This window comes from Carassius carassius, chromosome 5, assembly GCF_963082965.1.
Source record: "Carassius carassius chromosome 5, fCarCar2.1, whole genome shotgun sequence".
In the NCBI taxonomy this organism is placed as follows: Eukaryota; Metazoa; Chordata; class Actinopteri; order Cypriniformes; family Cyprinidae; genus Carassius; species Carassius carassius.
Window position 1 is genome coordinate 19,666,183 of NC_081759.1, and position 14,842 is coordinate 19,681,024.

The window sequence follows — 14,842 nt, forward strand, 5'->3', positions numbered from 1 at the left end:
TACAATTACATTTATATTATTTATAAAGAAAAAAAAGAGCGAGGGAGAGAGATAAAAGATTGTTTTCCTAGCCTCTTTTTCACTTGGCTTTTTCAGGTTTTGTAATTACTCTGTCAGAATAAGTCTGTACTCTCAGGAACTATGCTTTCCTATAGAGATTTACTAACAGTGATGGTGCAGGCCAACAAACAGTGGTATTATCAGGGGTTAGTGATAGAAAACCAAAATCATTGTGCAGTGTGACTTTCTCAGGGAGACAAATTGAGATGTGTCTGACTGACTGATCCCTTAAGGATCAACGCCAAGTGCAGGGGTTTAGTGGCAGGAGTGATTTACTGTGTCTCACTCTCTCTGCTGGTCAGCCACTGTGGAGGAATGAGAGGGGCAATCAGCCTCGTCATAAATCTCTACACTTCCTCCCACCATCACCAGTTCAAGAGAAATACCCCCAACCATGGGCGTAGGTTTAGGGGGGGGGGGCGCTAGGTAGTAGGTACTAGTCCCTATCAATATTTTGAGATTACAAATTTGTCCCCACCAATATTTAGCAAGCTCCTTTGAACTGCTCTTTGGATCTTTACACTGCTATTTGGATCGATTCTAATGGCCAGGACGACGACAGTACAAGAAACGCCGTAATTTGATTGGCGGTGGGGTATCTGACAGGCTAACCCCCTCGTACACAGCCCATTAAACCTGTTTGCCCCCGGACACACACACACACACACACCTTTGTTTTTGTGAAAAGTGGGGACATCCCATAGGCGTAATGGTTTTTATACTGTAGAAACTGTATATTCAATCCGCTGAAGTCTGACACAGCAGCAAGTAATCAGTCATTTCATGTCTCTTCGTTGCATTCATCATGAGAGTTCTGGAAAAAAAAGTGTCATGAACTAAATATAAAAATGTTTGGACTGCTGAAAGTATGAAAGCATTACAGAAAAGGCTGAAATTAAAGGAATAGCTCATGGAAAAAGAAACATTCTGTAATTATTTATTTATCCTCATGTTATTTCAAACCCATATGCAGTTAATTATCCAACCGCACATAAAAACATAACGTAGCATTTCACACATCAAACTTTTATGTGTGATTTTTTTGGTGGGGGCAGGCAAGAAGAAGTGTTCATATTTCTTAAAATGTCCCATTTTTATAAAAATATTCTTTTAGTTTAAATAAATGAACTAAAATGACTACAATTAAAACAAAAGTGTGTGTGTGTGTGTGTGTGTGTGTGTGTGTAAACAACAAAGTTATTAAAATATTATTTTTAACAACTCAAACTTTATTATAAAAAATTTATTATAAAATAACAACTGATTCAAAATATAAAATAAAAACTATATTATCTCAATGATACTATATATATATATATATATATATATATATATATATATATATATATATCTATACTGTATATAAATTATGCTGATTTTGTGCTCAAGAAACATTTCTTATTATAAATGAAAACAGTTGTGCTTAATATTTGTCTGAGAACTATGATACTTTGAACTATTAACTTTTTTTCAGGATTCTTTGATTAATAGAATGTGAAAAAGAACAGCTTCTTTTCAAATAGGAATTTTACGTAACATTTTTATAAATTTAATGCATCCTTGCTGAATAACAGTACTAATTTAAAAACAAACAAACAAAAACTGTGTTTACATTTTTTATACTATTTCTAAATGTCATTTAAAAAAAATTTCCTTATATTTTTGGCTTAAAGTTATATTTGACCAGATCCATCTCTCGGTTAGATTACCAGATCTCTTTTGCTTGCTTCAACAAATGCTATAAGATTCATGTTTTATTCAAAACTCACATCCAAAATTGACAAGTGGTGTGTATTTGCCAGCAGAGCACACACAAATTGAAATGAAAATACATAGTCCCGAACTACATTGTTCAAAGCGCTGAGGCCCAGTCCCACTGTATGAGCTTCAGTATGAGTCAGAAGATTTACTGCTGCGAAAAATTTGTAAGTGAAGTGTGGCTGACTTCTTCATAGCCCTAGATACTTGGCACACTCTCTCCCTGTTTGCATCTCCACCAGTGTATCCAGATGGTCAACTCACTATGAACTCCCTGGGCTAGCTACACCATGCAGCCTGCATATTATTTATCAATAACTGCCGTCCTATCAGGTGCTGGGACACCAAGAGCACTCAGCGGTTAGGAGACAGTAGGGGGGAAAACATGTAAACACACACACATATGCACACAGACAAGTGTGCATGAGTGCGGACCCCCACACACACACAGACACACACAGAACCACAGGCTCCGACACTGACCCAACATCTGTTTTTCATTAGCATCCAGCACACACACGCTCCCTCTCTGTCTCCCGCTCACTTGCTCGCTCTATATACATTCACAACAACAGCCTGCTGTTGCTCAAAGAGCTGTCAACAGTTAAAACTTTCTCAAGATGTAAAAGGCAAAGGAGAGAGAGTGAGAGAAAGAGAGACAGAGGGACAGAGGCAAACAAAAGGGCACCATATGGAGAGGGTGCTTAGAAAACCACCTGGCTCTATGATATGAGTGCCAAGTCTGTAATGTGAACGACCTGTCCTTAAATACTTAAGGTACAGATGCGACCAGAGGGTGAGACTCACCTTAAACTCTCTTAACCAAATGTAAAGAGCCGACAATGATAATAAATTTGGAAAAGTTTAAAAATTATGACAAACTGAGCTCTAAATCTAAATCTAAACCAAGTGTAATTTATTTTAAAGAAATGAAAATATGTCTGATTGTCAAACATTTGTGGATCATGTTTATAATTAATGTGATGAACTACATCTGCTTGAACTTGAAGACAACTATCTTTATACATCCACTAAAAATCATGAGATCCAAATGCATTAGAAGGAGAGTAATTATATTTTTTCAAGATTCAAGATTTTTATTCGTCACATACACAATTATATAGAGCATATATAACCAGAAGTGAAATGTGAGTCAGGTCCGCTCCATGGACAGTGCAATTATTAAAGAATACAACACAGATGAAAATATACATAAATATAGCTATGAAGGAATGAAATATAAGTAAACAATAAAAATATAAGAATAAAATATAAAAAAGATGTATATTGTAGAATTAAATATAGAACGCAAAATATTGTACATGAAAGTAAACTGTAGTCATAAATATTAAGATACACAGGAATGTACAAGAGGCAAATGTGCAAACAGGTTGACACTGTCAGTGTGTCTATGTGAGGTAGTGAATAAAGAATATCTTACTGATAAAGTGAACATTAAGTGGAGACATGAAGATGTTAAGAGGCTAGTTTTGAGTTTAGGAGCCTGATGGCCTGGGGGAAGAAACTCCTCCTGAGTCTCTCGGTTTTTGCCATCAGGCTACGGAAGCGCTTACCAGATGGCAGCAAAGTGAAAATATGGTGATATTAAAAGATATTTAGACTAAAACTAAAACCATGCTCTTTTCAAATGAACAAAACTTCAACTAAAAATAGAAAAATGAAAACTAATAAAAAAAATTAATAGTGACACTAAAATAATACTGTTTGCAAAAATAGGTTTGATATTTTATAATCTAGCACAGTCAAATTTATGAGCATCTTAAGTGTCTGAATGTTTTGGTGCTACTGTATTTACTGACTTGTTTTTTCTTCATGGAAGATAATTTAAATTAAAAAGAAACAATGCATTTATTGTCCTTGTTTACCACATTCTTAAAAGCTTTCCCAAGTCCACGGTTGATTTACAGCTGCTTACAGTATGTCGGCCATCACAGTCTCCCCTAGACAGCCCCTCACACTGAGACTCTTCCATTTTGTAATGCCGTGGAGAGGCCACAGTCAGGCGAACTTCACTAGAGATTGGTTCCTCACAGGCGCTCTACCATCATCAGGCCAAGAGTCTGGTGTAACCTCTCACCCTCACATGCCCCCTCCAATGAACATGCTCATTAAACTCAATTGGAGCCATTTGGAGCTTAACAGTGGACTCCGGGTGCAGTCTGCTGCTTTAGAGATGGTGTTACTCTTAAGTACAATTGGATGAACATCTGTATTTTAAACATGAAAAGAAAAGTCTATATGCGATGGGTGCAGTTTCGACTATTTCTCTCTTTTTTTATATACTGAAGGGATCTCTTCACTCTGACAATGAATTGTTGCTGTTTTTAATGATCTGGATCAATACATACTGAACCTGAAAACATGTGAACAGCAAATTGAAAAATCTGAAAATCTGCTGAAATTTTACTCACCCTCAGATGTATATGAGGGTTTCTTCGTCAGAACAAATTTGGATCAATTTAGCATTACATCAACCCTCTGCAGTGAATAGGTGCCATCAGAATGAGAGTTAAAACATCTGACATTAATTGATGGACTGGAGTCATGCGGATTACTTGTACTTATTTTGATGTCATTCTGTCATGATCTCATTTTGACGGCTCCCATTCACTGCAGAAGATCCATTGCTGAGTAAGTGATGTAATACAAAATTTCTCCAAATCTGTTGGGATGAAGATACAGCCTCATCGAAGTACATTTCCAGGAAATGCTCATTTTTGATTAACTATTCCTTGAAATGTATATGTAAAATACAATGACATTCATGCATTCTAAAGTGTCCAAAACATCTGTATAGTATAGTCTTTGCTATAAAAAAAAATGAAAAAAGTTGAACATTTCTTCTCAGCTTTCTCTATAATAAAGGACATTTATTGAAGATATAAATTTTATAGAAAACCTATAACCTTCTACCTTGACTCTGTTGTTTTTCCAGAATACTGCCATTGTTTTTTTTTCTACTGCAGTATCACTTCTGGTGTGAGTGACATATAAAAAGAGTGTTCGGATTCCTCAAGCCCCAAAATAAAAGGAAAGCAAGAGGAAAAAAATATATGTGATTTTAAGACTTGTGGATGATACACACACTTAATTCAGCAAGAAGAAGCATATGAGCGAGTTTTTGGTAAATTTGTGATGGCACACTGATTTACAGCCTTGGCATTTGAAGGCTTTTTTATGCTAATAGCCATCCTATGTACATGTAAATATACTGTATAAACAATATTTAATATAGTTTCAATTTGGTAATTCATGAGATATACAGTTAAGGGTTGCAATGAACCTGAATAGTTTTATTTTTTGAAGAACTTCTGCTGTTCATCCAAACAATGCAATCCTATTTGTCAGGGATGAAAATAAACTGTACAATGAGAGCGTCTTCTCTCACACACTTCCTCTTCCTGTGTGCCCAAATAATGTTCCCTATGATGAATGATCAGAGGCACAGATGCCGTGATTATAACTTTGCCAGATATCTCTGGAGATGCACAATTTCAAAGTCATCCACTTGAAAAATCACAGTCTTTCAGCCTTACACCTCTGGCAAATTACACACACACAATTTTGCTTTGATATGCACTTTTTCTGAAATATGACTGATCAAAAATATAAACCTAGGCCAGTCCTTGTATTAACCAAGCAGAACAATTTGGGAAATGCAAAAATGCTCAGTGTGAAACCCTTCTTACTATCATCGACTCACACATCCTTAGTATGTGAGGAAGTGTGTCTGTACAAATTGTGCTTTGTAACAGAGTGATCATCCTTATGTGGGAGACACAGATGCCATAATGTGAGTGTGACTGTCACTGCAGCGCCGCTGCGGTTGCTTAGGATGACACTTCTGCTTCCCTTTTACACCCCATACACATCACCGCTCACCAAGATCCCAACGTCAAAGCAGCTCAGAATAACACACCATGACGTCATCACTCTGATACCATGACTTTTGTGTCTATCTGGCATGTGGGACTTAAATGCTTTGGAAAAATGAAACCTGATGAAAATAATCAAATGTCATTACAATATGACAAAGGAGAAGCATATTATATTATATTATATTATATTATATTATATTATATTATATTATATTATATTATATTATATTATATTATATTATATTATATTATATTATATTATATTATAATAAAATATAAATACATTTTAATAAGTTCTCCCTAAAGTTCTCTAAAAAAATCGTAAATGTTTAAATAAACATTGTTTTACTAATATCACCACAAAAAGTAAACATGATTTTAGTGTGAAAAAACCTAACTAGCCTTTTGCCATGACCATATAACATCACAAACACAAACTGCAAAAAATGATTAATAGTTTGACAGCTCAAATAATACAAACAAGTTTTATCAAAATAATTAATGGTAAAGCTTTTATAAAATGCTAAACAAAATAATGTCTTACCGTAAACTTGATTTTCAATTTTATGAAAATGAGGTGAGTGGAAATTACACATTTATTAATAATAATGCAAACTGTGTTTTGAAAGTGTCCCTGGTGAAGTGCTGACCAGACATTGTCATTTGATCTTAATTCCACCCTGCCACACAGTCCACTACATTACAATGACACAATAAGCCATTAGCCAGCACCTACAGCCTCCCCATCTCCTCTCCCATTTCTGGCACAGATAGCCGCAAAGACTTTCTTCACAGCTCATGTTACTGACCCAAAGGGTACATCTCAACTGTCTTGATAGTCCTAGAGGACAGTTGAAAAAGAGGAACTGGACAACTGGATGTGTTAAAAATGAGTAGAACAGATACAGAGATAACAAAGATTAAAATATTAGTTATATAAGCAGAATTTCAAACCCTTTATCTCTGTTCATCTTTACAGCCACATGTAATTAACAATCATATCAGATACTTACCATTTTAGTGACTGTAATCCTGGTAGGCTGCAAATGACACAAAAGAATATATTCTTCTGCTAAAAAAAGCCATCAGGTCCTTCTGAAGCAGCCTTGGTGAAGTCCAAAAGTCTTCTCTGAGCTGAAGACACATTGTCAAGACACTCTGTGTGCAGCTCTTTCAAATGCCATTGGCCTTATACTGTATCATTCTGAACGTTACAGAGACCAGACATTACCAATGATCCTATTGAGTTCTTCTGTTAATTATGTCCTGTGTCAACCACCTCAGCTCAAACTAATACAAAACAGAGAAAAAGAAAGACACATGAGCTTTCGTAAAAAGGTGATCAGTTAGTCACTTGGAAAGAAAGTAAGAAAAACAAACACAAATAAGATTTCATTAATATAGAAATGCAAAAATTCATAAAATGCATGTCGATATATTGAGGTCTTATGACGCAAAATGATTGGTCTACTGTATAGAAGAAACAGAACATTATTTGCAACATAACTACATTTAAGTATCTAACTTGAGTTCTTAGTTTAATTTCTCAAACTGTGCTCAAATTTGCAAAGAAAATTTCAATATGAACAAATATTTATCATCCAATTCCAAATAATTGGGATTATCATTAATTTTTTATTAATCTTAAACCCTAAACACACTGCACAGTATTTGGCTGTCCCAGACAAAAGATTGGCATCACAAAACAGTCGTAGTGATTTCTATGATCGTGGCTCCTAATCAGTGGTCCTGACCAACCAATAAAAATGTGACATGAAATCAACGCAACATTGCGCTAAAACATAAAACTGCTTACCTCAAACTCAACCTCAACCTTACGCTGCTTTTTTTCAGCACACATAAAAACTACAATTGTTAAAGTGTGATTTATCATGCTCTTTTTGTTAACCACTAGCGCATGCTGATAATGTTTTATTCTTATATAGTAATGTGCGTCGTAGCGTACGAGTTGGTAAGTGTCATCATCGTACAGTCTACAATACACACATGTCGTAGCCAAGTTTATTAGATCCATGTTACACAGTGGGATATGCAGTGATCTTATAGGATTGTAAAAATCACGTAGTGTGTTTTGGGCTTAAGATTAATCAAAATGAAATACTTCAAATTAATACTTAAATGATTGGCTACTTCAAAAAAACATATAAAAGTATATTTATTGTGACCGTTTCGCAGTACTAAATACTACTATTATTTATATAAAATATTATTTATTGAATAATAATATTTCATAAACAACAACACCCATCATAAAAATTGCTATATAGGCAATTCAGTCAAAAATACAAAGGCAGCATTCTGATTTGAAGTAGCACAAAATATAACATGATGAGATTTTGCCCTCAGCCAAACCTATTTGTTCTGGAAGATATAGATTAATGAGACCAAAGACTGCCCATTAGATTGACCATAACGAATTATATCTCATGATTAACCACTATAGAGACATCAGCCAGTAGCAAATTCCAGAAGATCTGGTCGAGTTGAAGCTGCTCTTGGCGGGTTCATGAGCGCTGAGCAGCAGCTGATGCCCTCGAGCACACATCTCCGAAAACAATGAAGCAAATTTTCAAACAGACATTGTCTGTATTAACAAACCGCATATTTGAACTCTTAAAACTACATTCCATGACACAAAACCAGTATTATGTTTAACATTTTAGATTTGGGTGTCCACCATGACAATACCACAAGCAGAGTGATACAAATGGTAAAATGGTTCCAATATCACTTGAATATCACACTTCTCTCAGATTCGAGAGCCAGAATGAACGTCTCTAGGTTACGTATGTAACCCTAGTTCCTCGAGGGAACGAGACGCTGCATCAAAAACGCTTTGGGGAACGCGTTTAGCGGGAGCGACTCTGAATATCGTGTGTAATCAGTCCAATTGAAGAGCGTGACGTCACAGGCGGGGTGACGTAAGCGACCAGGAAGCTATAAAAGCATGTGCCGCGCAGCTGGCATCAGCTTCGAGTACCAGCAAGCGCCGGCAGGGGTGCCGGGGGTATGGCTCTGAGACGCAGCGTCTCGTTCCCTCGGGGAACTAGGGTTACATACGTAACCTAGAGACGTTCCTCTTCAGGAACTCGTGCTGTGTCAAAAACGCTTTGGGGAACGAGTACCAACGCTGCCAGGCTACCAAACCCCTGCCTAGTGTGTATCCGAAGAGCACAGCTTAGGACGAGAGGACAGAAGTGCCTGGAGTGACTGGCATGTCTAGACCATAGAATTTAACAAACGTAGAAGGCGTGGACCACCCCGCAGCATTGCAGATGTCCAGCATGGATACACCTGATAGGAAGGCCTTGGAGGCCGCCATACCCCGAGTAGAGTGAGCCTTGGCTCCCGACAGCGGGGGACGACCAGAGGACTCATAGGTGGTGTTGATAGCCTCGACTATCCAACGACTAATAGTCTGCTTAGAAGCAGGAGAAACCCTCTTGGGGGGACCGTAGCATACAAGCAATTGGTCAGTCTTTCTCCACAGGGCAGCTCTGTGGACGTATGCGTCAAGCGCTCGAACTGGACAAATACAATTTAGCTTCGCTTGGTCGGGCTCCCGAAAGGGAGGAGGACAGAAGGCCTGCAGCACTACAGGTCGTGGTGTAACAGAGGGAACCTAAGGAACATATCCCTCTCGAGGGTATATGAACGCTTTGGTCATGCCAGGTGCAAACTCAAGATAAGTGGGGGCCACAGAGAGGGCCTGAAGATCTCCTACTCTCCGCAGAGAGGTGATAGCCAACAGAAAGGCGGTTTTAAGCGTAAGATGTCTGTCTGAAATATCTTAAATGGGTTCAAACGGGGGTTTTCACATTGCCTCTAACACCACAACCAAGTCCCACGGGGGAATACGGGACCGTACTGGAGGTTTCAGCCTCAGTGCACCGCGGAGGAAACGTGTAACTAAGGGGTTTCTTCCCAAAGACTGGCCATCGAGAAGGGCGTGGTAGGCCGCAATGGCCGCCACGTAAACCTTCAGCGTGGAGTGGGTCAACCCTGCAGAGAGCCTGGCCTGTAGGAACTCCAGAACTGTACCAACTGGGCAGTTTACTGGGTCTAGCTGGCGGTCTCTGCACCATGAGGTGAAGAGTTTCCACCTCAGAGTGTACAGTTTCCACGTTGAGGGAGCTCTGGATTGGAGGAGGGTCTCATCAACCTCGGTTGAGAGACCAGCTGCTAATAGTTGTGCCCCCTCAGGGGCCACACCCACAGCTTCCACAACTCCGGGCGAGGGTGAATTATCATGCCCTGCACCTGTGAGAGTAGGTCTGTCCTGATTGGTATCTCCCATGGAGAGCCGTAGAGGAGCGAGACCAGGTCTGCGAACCATACTCGGCCCGGCCAGAATGGGTCTACTAATAACAGACGGACCCTGTCCCGGCATACTCTCGCCAGAACTCCCGGGAGCAGAGCAATAGGGGGAAAGGCGTACAGACGAAGCCTCGGCCAGGTCTGTACCATAGCGTCCAGTCCCAGAGGAGCTGGATGAACTAGAGAGAACCAAAGGGGACATTGTGATGTCTCTTGAGTCACAAAGAGGTCTACTTGAGCTCTGCCAAAAACTCTCCATATCTGCTTCACCACCTCTGGGTGAAGCCTCCATTCCCCGGGCCTCGGCCCCTGCCTCGACAGTATATCTGCTCCCATATTTAGTTTCCCAGGAATATATACTGCTCTTAATGAGAGGAGTTTGCTCTGGGACCACACAAGGATCTGGTGCGCCAGCTTGTACAAGGAGCGCGAACGCAGACCTCCCTGGTGGTTGATGTAAGAGACCACCGATGTGTTGTCGGTGCGCACCAACACATGGTGACCCCTCAGGTCTGGGAGGAAGTGCTTCAGTGCATGATAAACTGCTAGCATTTCTAGACAATTGATATGCCATGTCAGATGGCGACCGCTCCACAGACCACGGGCAGGGTGGCCACTTATGACTGCATCCCAACCGGTGAGGGATGTGTCCGTCGCTAGTATTACATGGCGACAAGGAGCTCCCAGCACCGGGCCCTGATTCAAGAACCAAGGTTTCTTCCGCATGTCTAAGGCACAGAGGCAGCGCCGCGTGACCTTGATAGTGTGAAGTGGATTGCCCCTCTGGGAAAATCCCTTGGTCTTGAGCCACCACTGTAGGGGTCTCATGTACAGCAGGCCAAGTGGTATCACGTTGGACGCAGCTGCCATCAGACCCAACAATCTCTGAAATTGTTTGACAGTGAGTGACTGGCCTTCTCTGACTCTCTCGACTGAGATGTGGATCGACTCGATACGAGCAGGGGACAATTGTGCCTGCATCGTGGTCGAATCCCATACTACGCCTAGATAGGTGGTTCTCTGAACCGGAGAAAGAACACTCTTCTTGGCGTTCAGTCTAAAACCCAGCTCCCCCATATGTGCGAGAACGCCATCTTGATGCCGAGCCGCAACCTGCTCTGACTGAGCTTAAATCAACCAATCGTCAATATAGTTGAGAATGCGGATGCCCTGCATGCGCAGGGGAACCAGAGCCGCGTCTACACATTTTGTGAACGTGCGGGGTGAGAGTGCAAGGCCAAAGGGAAGTACTCGATATTGGTAAGCTTCGCCCCCGAAAGTGAACCTCAGAAACTTCCTGTGTTGTGGATGGATGGATATGTGGAAGTATGCATCTTTGAGAACTATTGTGACAAACCAGTCCTCTGACCTGATCTGAGCTACAACAGGCTTGATTGTGAGCATTTTGAACTTCAATCTCATAACTGAACGATTTAAGACCCTCAAGTCTATACGCAACCCCCCATCCTTCTTTGGAACTATGAAATACCGGCTGTAAAATCCGGACTCCCTGTCTTTAGGAGGGACCACCTCGATGGCCTCCTTCTCTAATAGGGTTTTCACTTCCTGTTCCATAACCAGACCCTGCCTGGGGCCGACTATCGTCGGAATGACCCCGTTGAAAATTGGCGGTGCAGAGCCGAACTGAATACGGTAGCCTTTTTCTACTGTGTGCAGGACCTATTGAGATACATTTGGCAGTAGTTTCCACGCTGCTAAATAATCTACTAAGGGAATCAGTCTCTCGAGACTGACTTCTGGTGTAAGAGGCCCCCGCAGGGGCGGCGAGCGTCTCAGCCCCGCTACGCGCACGGGCAGAAGATACTGAGAACGATGCTCACTGGGGACCGCTGCGCCCTGGAACACTGGCAGGGTTGGCAGATCGGCCCCCAGAGGGCGCTGAGGCGAGACAGGCACCGTGTACTGTGGTGTGTACCGCTCTACCCCAGCAGAGGCTGCCCTCTGAAACCCTGGGCTTCTGGCGTCAGGGCTTCTTGGCCCGAAGACTTCTTAGCTTCTATGACTGCCCTAAAATCTTGTTTAGGCTTAGAAGACCTCGGCCGAGAGCATCGAAGGGACTGTGTTTTTGGGCCTCGTGATACGAGGAGCTAGGGTGTGGCTGGGGCATCTCCCGCCCAGATGCCCCGAGAGAGCGACGTGGGAGGAACTTATGGAATGCCGCCACCTGATTGCGGGCCTCCTGAAACCTGTCGACGACAGAATTGACTGTGTCGCCAAACAGGCCAGTCGGCTGGATCGGGGCGTCCATGAGGCAGACCCTGTCCCGCTCTTTCATATCGGACAGGGTCAACCATAAGTGCCTCCCCGCGGCCACCATAGCTGCCATGAACCGCCCAATCGTTGATCTCATCATGCAGGTCGGGAAAGAATGGAAGGCCCCGGCTGGGAGGTGGCTGACTCGCGCGCAGGAAGCTTTCATCGAGCTTGCTTCGTTGCAGTTCGGTTGTTTTTTCGGCGGGCCACTCAATGCTTAATTTGGCCACCGCACAAGTAACCACCTTCAAGAGCTCCTCATATTGCGGCGAATGGGGTGGCGAATCCTTGTCGACGGACACCACATTGACCTCCTCGGAAGGAAGAGAGGCAGAGTGTCGATCCCTCTCCCTGGGTGGAAGGAACCGCAGAGCGTGCTTCCAACTCCAGAGATTGGGCGACGGATCTGGCGGAAGTGGAAGGAGATAGGGACTCGCCTGTCTCCATTCCCTCCGCCAAATCCACTTGCGAACCCCACGAGTGCAGCTGCCGTTCTGCCTCGGCAGAAGCGGGACCAGCACCGCGGGGAACGCTGGCGAAGACCCCCTCCTCGAAGAGGGCCCTCCGGGAACGAAGCAGCTGCACCGACATACACTCACAGTGCGGGCAGTCGGCCCCCTCGAGAGCCGACTCAGCGTGCTCCGCTCCCAGGCAAACCACGCATAAGCTGTGTGTATCCTCACCCGTTACATATCGCGGGCAGGGAGGAACACACAACCTATAACGTGGTCTGGAATCACCTTCACTATGGTTTGATTTCGCCTTGCTCTTCGGCATGACTTGGAACTCTAACTGGACAGACAACAGTAAATAAGACTCACAAGACAAACAAGTGACATTCACACACAGAGCGCTTGCTGAAAGACGCGAAGCTGACGCCAGTTGCACGGCACATGCTTTTATAGCGTCCTGGTCGCTTACGTCACCACGCCTGTGACGTCACGCTCTTCCATTGGACTGATTACACAGGATATTTAGAGTCGCTCACACTAAACGCGTTCCCCAAAGCTCGAGTTCCTGAAGAGGAACTACTGTTTATAGCCTATATATATATATATATATATATATATATATACCTCAAACTTTCAAATGGTAGTGTATATAAAATCTCAAAAAGACTAGTGATAGCAGTAAAAAATGATAAATGAAGTATCATTCAAACAGTAGACGGCAGAGGTTATAATAGTCTATAAATGACATCATGAAATAATAATAAAAGGCTATACCATTTATTATGCATGCATGTACAGTATGTACTTTCCAGCACACAGTCAGTGCTTGAGCTGTAATAGGCATGTGGTGTGGCGCTCTAAGCTGTAAGGAGGCCTACAGAATTACATAATGCTGAGTGAACCTATTATGAACCCCACAGAAATTACCTCAGAGCACAGATGCCTGGCTTTGTCATGAACCTTCACGTTTACATTCTCTGTAATGCAGCAGAAACTCTACACTGGTGTACTTACAGTCCTGTAGTATTATCCGACATCATGCCCTGGAGACGATGCCCATACAATGTGTCAGACATACAGAAACACTTCTTCAACTATTCCCACACTTCTCCTATCCAGTAACATCAAACAGTCTTGTTTTCCATGGCCTCTTAACCATACAACAGAGCACTCATGTAGTAATGACAATGATAAACAGTCTCAGTATAAACACAGCCTGCTGTTTGGGTCAAACTGAGAAATTGGAGGCAATCAGTTGACGGCCATGTTTTGCTCTCATGTAAAGCTGAATGCACTGTTGTTCCACATTGTATAAAACCACATGTAGCAATTAGTGGTTGAGAACACTAAAGCACTGTCAGATTTGTGGAAGACGAGTAGGAGGGGAATGGAGAAAATTACCCATTATGGTTAAAACGCTGCTTTGAATATGTTTGATTGAGCCAAGTCATGATGTACAATGAAACAATTGTTGTGCCCAGCATATGTTTCAAAAGACAAACTTAATTGTTAACAGCAGTGGTGAGGAAGTGTAGCTTTCTTGTGTTTGTTTATTGATAAATAGATCCTAATCATATAACACATTCAGAGAAAACCAAATGCCTCTGCATCAGTTTAGAGCTAACCGATACTTTCTAGAGCTCAGCATTCAATCACCACCACAACTCCTATTTCTTTTGTGATATAAGGTATAAACCATGCCATTTATTCTGACAGTCTTGTTTACTGAATGTGCGCGCACCATTTTCCCAAAGAATGCAGTGTTTTTAAAGTGCTTTAACTGGACCATCAAAAAAGCTGTGTGATTACAAGAATCATTTAAGGGAGGAAAGTAAAGAGGAAGAAAAAAGGAAGAGAGTAAGACATTACTGTTCTCCCATCTTTTCATGCTTTTGCCCAAATTCAGTTCATTTAGTTTTTTAGCGCCTTAACACGTTATTCATGTCTCGTCAAAAATGCATGCTGATTTTAAATTAAAAAACAACAGAGAGGAAAATCTAAAGGAAAGATAGAAAAAGGCATATGGAGAGGGTATGAAATACAGTATAAAATAAAATAAGA